General features: G+C 40.2%; 1 long non-coding RNA gene across 1 annotated transcript; it reads right to left on the bottom strand.

Moving 5' to 3' along the window:
• Positions 1 to 6,294: 6,294 nt before the first annotated feature.
• LOC134645549 (uncharacterized) lies at positions 6,295 to 9,243 on the bottom strand. The gene is made up of 7 exons (XR_010096568.2): positions 9,010 to 9,243; positions 8,236 to 8,347; positions 7,836 to 7,924; positions 7,571 to 7,722; positions 7,424 to 7,456; positions 6,966 to 7,119; positions 6,295 to 6,507 (listed from the first exon to the last, which is right to left on the bottom strand). It is a non-coding gene; the product is annotated as an uncharacterized LOC134645549 (long non-coding RNA).
• Between the last annotated feature and the right edge of the window lie 269 nt (positions 9,244 to 9,512).

Below are 9,512 nucleotides of genomic sequence, written 5' to 3'. Positions count from 1 at the left end.
ACTTAGGCAGAAAATAAATTATGGGAACATATGATGAGGTCTCAGACTGCCTACAGTGGCTTGTCTGTCACATATGAGCAACACCCTCACATGATGGGAATTACCATGCATCTACAAGGGTTTGCCCTGAACAAATTGCATTTTTCCAGTCAAGACCTTTCTCCGTCTTCACTCCCAGTGAGGTCACCAGTTGTTGCATTCAGCCGTTTCCTCTGGAGGACCCACAGTGATCCTATTTCATTCGTTGGATGCCTCGTTATTAATCCAGGAACACAACTAGTTGTATTTTCACCTCTCTGTCCAAGTATTTTCTCTCCTCTGCTGCTGTGCTGAGGTAGTCTTTATCTAATAACTGCTCTACATTCTCATATCTCAGACTGGGATGTACAGTTTCAGAAACAATAACTTGAAGAAATGTTTTAACCCCAACTCAATTCCCCCTCTTTCTTGCTCTGATAATTGTTTCAACCATGGTGGCCCTTCATAGCTTTTATGACATCTCCATGACTTTTTCTCTCTCTGCTGTGCTGTGTTCTCTTCATTTTCAAAGATTCTATTACATGATTTTGGTATGTGCTGGGAGGTCTTGAGTGGTTATCTCCTCTTTTTCGTGCTAAAGTCATGTGATTCTACCCAGTGTAATATGCTCAATTGATATTAAACGCCATCCTCTTTTTTTCCTCTTTTCTTGGGAGTAAATCTACCCAAACCACACAGCTCAGCTAAAGTTCTGTGTGCCACAATGACCCCACAATCTGTGCCACAGCATCCTTCTCTTTCAGTGGGTGCTGAAGCTCTGGCCAAAAACTGAAAGCTGGAAAGCCACTTTGGGCTGCTCCCCTTAAGGCACAATTACAAACGAGAAGAAGAAAAGTAGCTGTGGGTAGAAGGGCCTTGGGTTATGCTCAGCTTGGACCATCTGTTCCCTCTACAGGAGATTCTTGATCTATTATATCAGAGGGGAAAAATAATGGAGCCTGAGGGGGGGTCAGTGGCCCTATCAGAGAGTAGCTCTAATACAATGGGAAGAATGTTTGCGTTACACTGCTGTCTCCTGACTCTGCAGGTTTCAGCTGACCTCTGCGTGACATAGTGTAAGACTGCAGTCTTAAGCAAGAAGCACAAGGTCTTATAAGCCTTCTTGGGAGAATGCCTAGCATTGCTGGTGAGATGAATAATGTGGACAAAATAAAGTCAGCACATTATGTTCTTGTGAGGGCAACATAGTCTTCATCAGACCCAATTTCATCCTAGAAGATGAAAACACAATGAACAGCTTGACCGAGACGAGGCTTTCTCCCAACTCAGCTTTACTCAAACCTAACCAAGTAGATTTGCTGTCTTGAAACCATGAAAACCAATCCAGGCTAAGTGATGAAACAAAACTTCCGCTTCTTAAAGTGTCAGCACAAATATCAAAGAAATTTGATTTAATTCATTTCAATTCAATTTTATTTATACAGCACCAAATCACAACAACAGTTGCCTCAAGGCGCTTTATATTGTAAGGTAGACCCTACAATAATATATAAAGAGAAAAACCCAACAATCATATGACCCCCTATGAGCAAGCACTTTGGTGACAGTGGGAAGGAAAAACTCCCAGGAAGAAACCTCCGGCAGAACCAGGCTGAGGGAGGGGTGGCCATCTGCCACAACCGGTTGGGGAGGGAGAAGGAATAATTAAGAGTTAATTAAGAGAAGAGATGGAAAAATGAAGGTACTCTAATTCAGTAAGAACCAAGGGGTGGAGCCTCTTCTTTCCCACACATTCAATGGTGAATCCCATTTGACTGCTAAGCACATACTCTTAGAACTAGAGTTACATGTATGAACTTAACTACCCCTGTAAAAACTGACATGAAGAAGCTGAAGCCCCCTCATCACCTGGGAAGCCACACAGAAGGCGAAAGAATTAGGTTTTCTGAAGTCCTCTCAAAACATGCGTTAGATTTTTTAATTACAGCAAAGCACAAATCTAAACTAAATATAATTTAAATAAGAACGGAACATATTTTGATGAAAGACTTTCGCAGACAAACCTTGAAATAAAACAAAAAATGTCTCTAATTTTGTATATACAGTTACAGCCATCTTGATTCTCCACCAGACGTGTCTGAACGGAAGGCCACTGAAAACATTGTGGAGCTGCTTGAAAGCTGTGACTTCCTGTTCATTGAGGTGAGTCAGCACTGGTTGCCCAGATTATCCTCCTCCTGTGAAAAACTGGAAACTTTTGGCTTTGGCCAAAGACTCTGAGTCTGAGTCAGTCAGAGATGATTTATTAAAGTATGTTTGATGTGGTTGCTCTAGTCTGACCCAGTTTGTGGCATAAAATGTCAAACACTCACCAAAAGTGATATTGTGTGTAATACTGGTCCAAGCCAATTCGTTTAAAGACACACACACACACACACACACACACACACACACACACACACACACACACACACACACACACACACACTCTTACATATGTAAGTAGTGACTGAAACCCAAATTCTTTCCAGATGGTATTTCACATTATTTGACTACCTATCTCTGCTTTCTTATGGTCAGTGCAAACCTAAGCATTTAAATATGGCTTACAGCAAAAGCAGAGTTGTACTATCTTAAAAATTAATATTTGGTATGGTCATCTTTATTTCTCACCTCAAGTCTGAACTTTCTTAGGCAAGTTTTTGTCCATAGCAGATGACCATCAAAATAAATCTCATGAGCTGATGTCAGCAGTGGCAAATTTGAGTATTTTAAAGGGGTTTAAAATCTGAGCTTTTGGAAAATTAGTAGTATTAGTAGTTACTATTTGAAAATCAACTTTAGATAATCAATTATGGCATTACTTTTCTTGAAGAGTTATTTTATAATGGTTTATAGGACTGTGTTGGAGACTGCTCCCTTATGTGAATGTAAGCTTAATGCTCCCTGGTCGATCCAGTGGGATAGTACGGGACTATTCCCGTTCTCTTGTCCCTTTCATATCTATGTCCCAGGAGACGAATTGATTAACTCCTGATTTGTTCCTGCATGGCCAAGCTGATAATAAAAATAGATCCATTACAGACAGACTGGGGAAAAAAAAGAACAGAGAAAAAAAAAATACACTTGTGATATTGTCTATCTTTCCAATCAGTTAGAGAAGATTTACCATTAATGGAATTCAATCCCGTTATTAATAAAAACATATCACTGTAGGGATTACAGTCCACCTTCACATTTGTGGAATCTATAATCCATATAAGCAATGATTTTCCTGTATATACTACAGTACCACCTTTTTATGTACAGTAGATGTAAAACAGTATGCTGTATATTTTTGGATCTACATTAGCCTATGTCTATAGCAGTCTTTTTCCATTTTCCTCCTGCTTGCCAACAAAGGTAAAACTATCAGGGCTGCAACGGTTTCCAGCAATATGGAATAATGTTTTTTTTCAGGTGCAATAAACAAATTCTCACCAGAGGACAGCAGGCTGAAACAAGGTTGTTCAAAAATGTCCCTGCCACAGCAGGGCGGTCCTGGGATCTGGTAATACTGTATGCCAGACTAAGACAGCATCATGTACTTCTATAATACATCTGGAGTTGTCACAAGAGATGCATTCTGTCTGCGTGAATGTCATGCATGAGCTCTCAGGGTGAAATTAAGAGATAGCAATGCAGGAAAATAATGTCTGATTGATGTTTAATAGATGTAGTCAAACTTGATCTCCTGAGGTGCGGTTCACCATGAAGAGTTCCACCAACTGCTTGACAAACAGCAGGGAGCCTTCGTCAGTGCACTACTTAATACGTCAACACCACCCAGATTCCACTCCTGTCTGCACACTCCCACCCTCTTTGCAAACAAAGCATGTTCTGTAGTCAAGGTGAGTCCTTCAGAGGTGGTATATTTGCATCTGGTGCTACAGCAAATTAACATGATCCTCTCTTATCCTCAGTGCTGTGTCACCTGGTCCATTCCCTGTCATTATGACAGCTATGAGCTGTGGCCTCCTTGTAATGGGATTATCCCACATGTTCACTATAGAAGATGTGTAGGCTGCTTGGAATGTTATCTTCTGTGTACTCTGTGACCGCATCTGTGTGCACCGTCATTGCACAGACCTCCTTTCCAGTGAAAGACGGTCTATGTTCTAGCATAACAGGCTAGTATGACTCGGACATTCTGTGCCTCATGATTCCACCAAGCTAGAAAAGAAGTTTTGTGCATGCACCTGAACAGTGTTGGGTAAGTTACTTTAAATTAGTAACTTAGTTACATTACTAGTTACTTCTCTAAAAAAGTAACTCAGTTACTTCAAGTTACTCGTTACTTTCAAAGTAACTAGTTACTAGGGAAAGTAACTTTGGTTTTACTCAGAATTCTCTTGTTAATGTGTTGCTTCCGTAAATGGATACCCAGCAAGATTGCCAGTCTTCTAGCTTGCTTACTTGCCACAAGTGCACTGTGCCACCTACCAATAGAAAGGAAAAAATAATGTGCACATTTCCACGAGAGAAATCCCACGCCTGGACCGTCGTTGACCGCCGCCATGATTCTAGCCTGCTTTTTACATCCAACACAAAAACTGCAGTCGTGGTGCTTTTGATTGTACTCAGAACTTGGAAATTCTGCCTTCTGAATAGGAAGATGTAGGTAACACCAGACTGCAGATGAGCTGCATACAGAGCTGGACTGGGACAAAAAAATCGTCCCGGGCATTTTGACTAGAGACCGGCTCACCATTATAGGAAAAATCATAAAGCCTTTGAATGAAAATGTACACTGTTCTGATGGTATATATGTATCAATCTATCAATTGTTTTTTGTAAGATTCAGATAATTATTTTTTTTTAAAGCGAGACATTTTAAATGAGAATAATAAAGAAAAGTATTTCCTTGTGCCCCCCTTTCCCTGTTAATGCCCTACCTGGCCCCCTGGCAAAACTTTGCTAGACCCGCCCCTGCACAGTTACCAGCTGTCAGCTACATAGAAAAGGATCCTGGTGTTATTTGTCTCTCAGAAACAGTTCATAACTTCCCTTCAACTCATTCATGTCACCTAAAAGGTAAACCTGTTTCTCCATCACCTGTTCAGCTCTGATGATTCAGTAAGGACATCTCCTGGTTTCATCTCCATGTTTCCCTCTCACCAGATATACAAACTGATATCATGACCAGCAGCTTTACAGCTGTGGCTCCAGCAAACATCAGCTGATACTAGAAATTAATATTAAATAAATTCTAACAACAGCTGATCAAGCTTAAACGTGCTGCTGTTGTTTAACGTGACATCCGCTGGTTTCCTCTTTCTGGCGCAAAGTGGGCGATAAATAAACAAGAGAGAAAAGCCGATCAGCTGATCATTGATCAGTTTCGTGATTGAAGTAGAAACGGGAGAGAATGAGAGAAGAAGAGGCAGCTGTGCAGCTCCAGCTTTGTGTCTTTTTCATTGTAGCTGAAGTCCGGGACAAACTGTGTTCCTTTTCACCTCAGTACGAAACGCGTAATATTTTCTCTGAATACCAGACGATTCTGTTTTTTAAGGGACGGTTGGCAACTCTAATAATTAACCGTATGAACAAAATAAAGTTCAACATCAGTAACATAGCACCCACCCAGCTGTATAGAAACTCTGTCATGCTAGCTAGCACGCAGTACGAAAATGTCAGCATACCGAAAATAAACTGCACCTAAACTTGGTTTATATCTGACTCCGATAGACTGCAGGTCATAACTTCTTACCTGAAGTTCAGTTCACCTGACACTCGGACCGGCGGCCGCTTCGGGTCTCTCCTCTTGCCTCCCTTTTCCTTCATCCACCTGCTGCTTCCACCACTTGCTAATGTTACTGAATCTGTGAAGCTCCGCGATATCCACCACACGAAGTAACGAATAACGAGCCTATCTAAATCCCAGTAACGAGTAACGCGTTCCTGGTTTTGGCATAATAACTAGTTACCGTGCTCGTTACCACAATAATAACGTACCCAGATAGCAAGGAAACATTGAAACAATGTTGAGTCAATATCAGGCGACGTCATTGAAGCAACGTTGAAGTGTGACGTTGACCCAACATCACTCTTGCCCCCATTTTTAACGTTGAAACAACGTCAGGTTTTGATGTTGAATCAATGTTGAAACCTGACATTGATTCGACGTTATATTTTCTAACACTGTTGACATTGAAACAATGTCAGATTCTGATATTGAAACACTGTTGAGATATGGTATTGATTTTCCACCTCTTTCGCACAGTTGCTTTTTATTGAAAAAAAACCAAAAAACCAAAAAAGGTCAATAGACATGTATCATTTGCAAAATACTTTATTAAAAGACAAAGTTTCCTATTTACATTTCTATGTTTCACGTCACTTTTTATTATTTACTCCGGGATGGGGATGGATGATGTGCTTCCTGCGCGCCACCCGTACGATCTGGAGCATATCTGAGCCATTTCTGGACTGCTTGAGAAAAGACCAACTCAGACATAGAGTTCGCCCCTACCTGCTGCGCCAGGCCATCTAGGACAAAAAATAGACACACACACAAAAAAAGGGAATTAGAGCACATGAATAAGCTCTTGTTAATTGTCTTCAGCAGGGAGAAAGTATGTAAACTCCTAGGCTAATAAACATGAAAGTCACCAGGCGGAAATCAGCAAACTGCCGCATTTGATTCCCAAAGAGCTATAAGCTGAAAATGCGATATGTCTTAGCATGGTGTGCCGTGTATCCTTTAAAAAAAAAAAAGAAAACATGGGTCCTCGGGCTGTACAAAGTGTACAACCCGAGGACAAAACAAGCCGAAGACCAAAGACTCCATCTCCAGATTAACCGGACATGAAAGTCTTGTTATTAAGAAAGACAAAGTAATATAGCAAAAAACAGACATAGGAAATGTGAAACGCACCCAGCACATCAATTGATCCCTTTATTGTTCACTTTAGGCTCATAAAACTACAATAAATGTTAAAACTTACCAAATATGCATCTGCACAGCGCTGTCTCTTTAAATGCCCTTTTTTGCTTTGTCTGGTCCTTGTTTTTTTTCCCCTGTCCAGTTGAGTACAGAGGCCAGCTCCTTTGTAATGGCATAAACCATCCAGCAGCACCAATCAACGCAAAGCGTCTCACCTATAGACACATTTTAAGAGATGGAATTAGCGAGTCTCATGTCTTAAATGTGTATGCAAGTGCTTGTGTGTTTACTTCATGTAATTGATGATAGAAACATGTCATTTGGTTTTCCCTAAAGCCTGGTTTTCAAGTCATACAAAGAATAAACCAAAGTATTGGCAGTACAATGTATTTCTATTCCCTTTTGTTGGATATTCATTTGTTAGTTCTTGTAACTGCTAAAAGTGTTTACTAGTTTTTGCCTGTCACATATATTTGTTATACCATGTAAACTGTGAAATTCCAAGATTTTCAAACTTGCCTTGTAATAGTGGCTTCACAGAGTCTCTGGAATCTACAGGAAAAAAAAAATCACAACAAGATGACATTCAGGAGTATAAACTGGTGTTTTGAAGATAAGAGTACAATGACATTGTGATGCAGCTTTAAAGCTTTTTTAAAAGCATACCATCTATAGGGAAGACATCAGACTCTGCATGCTGGCGAGATCGCAAAGCTGTGTCGGTTTGTGCCGGAGTGGCGAAAGGTGCCGGAAGCTGGGTGGGGCATTATGATGGTTGCTATCAGTGGGCTGGGGGGCAGACTGCGGAGTGATGAGGGCTGTTTAGAAAAAGATAATTTTTTAAGTATTTAAGAATACAGACAACTTGTCAAAAAAGTTTCCTCGTGTCAGACACAGATATGTACACAGACACTAGACAGTATTTTATTACCTGGTATTTTCACTCGAGGGGCCTGGGGAAACCGTTTTTTTGTAGGCTGCTCATCCTCTGAGTCCGTATATGTGTACAGGGGATTTGGTCTAAAGAAAAGAAATTAAAAACGGTCTTAAGTAATTGTAAATATGCTTTTGGCATATTGTTTCCTAAAGTTAGTTTGATTTCTAACAACACACACAGGAAACAGAGACGTGCAAGAAGGTACAGTATACAATGAATTTTTGAAGTGCACAAGTGTACACGGCTTTGCATTTTTAAAAAGTTTACAAACTTCCACTTTTTGGACTATATTATGTGGTGATATTGCAGTATGCAAGCACCACAGATATGTATAAAAGACAAGATCATAAATTCTTAACAATCAAAGATATGTTTGTGAATATAAAGGTTTTACTTGTGCTTTCTTTTAAGACTGGTCTGGGTTTCTTCTTCGGACTGAAGGTCAGACGTATCACAGCGTTCACGTGGATATCTCTGAAGACTGCGTTCTGCTTCGTGAAATGTGCCTGGAAATACAAACACAATGTATGGCCAGACATACATTACGTGTGGACAAAAGGTGCAAACGCATAGAAAAATCAGCGGTTTCAAAAATACGCTGGTACGTGTGGACGTAGCCTTATTCATTATTCAAGGCACAAACGGAAAGTCATGTACGCGTGCAACGTAAAGTTAGTTGAGCGTGCAACGTACAGTCACGCATGCTGCGTGAGCATTCAAACTGAGTCTAAAGTTTTCGTGTGCGCATTGAAGCGAGTGCTCTCCAATCATCAAAAGTAACAAAGTCATTGAACACGTTTATACAGTTAACTTTACGTTTATCAATCATATATCACAGATTTAGAATTTTTTGTAGTACTAAGCAACTACAGAGCGAAAGTCTGGGTCAAGCGCCGAGGCGACGGCAAGAACAAAGGAAACCTCGAAGCGTTAAAGCTAGCTTTGTAAGGGAATATAACGAAGAAATTATGAAACAAAAATGTTTTCTTTGTTGATATACTTTGTTCGCAGTGCAATTTATTTGTTGCCGGATTGTAAGAAGTAGACACAATTTAAATAACAGTAAAAAAAAAACTCGTTAATGTACAACATTAACAAGTTTTTTTTTACTGTTATTCAAATGCAAACATGGAAATACCGAGTAGGAAAAAAAATCATTCATTCTTACCTTATACTAATCATGGTGCAGGCCAGTGCAGTGCATGAACTGATGCCTTCTCCGGTCAATTCCGCTGAGAGTAAATTAAATGTCCCGCTCTACTGTAGAAGACAATGAATACCGGGGGAGGGGGGGGGGGGGGGTGTACCAATGTGAGAGGGGTGCTGCGGAATAGTCCAAGTGATCGCTGCTTTAATTTCCCGGTCAACTATACATAAATTGCACGTAGACACGATTTTTTAAAGCTGGTGAACTAGACCAAGTCATTGATAACAAATGAACAATAAATTTACTTTCTCTGGTACTTTATACCCGATCAGTTGCAATGCAATTTAATGCTCAACTACAAATCGATGGTTTTTGATGGTGACCGGAGCCGAATGATCGTCAACTATAAATAGACGTTTTCTTGATGTTGTTGTTGTCACCTGGTCGACTATAAATAGATCAAATATCAATGACAAAAAAACAACGGTGAATCAACATCGTTACAACGTCTCTATAGTAAGACC

Source organism: Pelmatolapia mariae, linkage group LG16_19, assembly GCF_036321145.2.
Source record: "Pelmatolapia mariae isolate MD_Pm_ZW linkage group LG16_19, Pm_UMD_F_2, whole genome shotgun sequence".
Classification (NCBI taxonomy): domain Eukaryota; kingdom Metazoa; phylum Chordata; class Actinopteri; order Cichliformes; family Cichlidae; genus Pelmatolapia; species Pelmatolapia mariae.
This window is presented reverse-complemented; position numbering and strand designations above follow the sequence as displayed.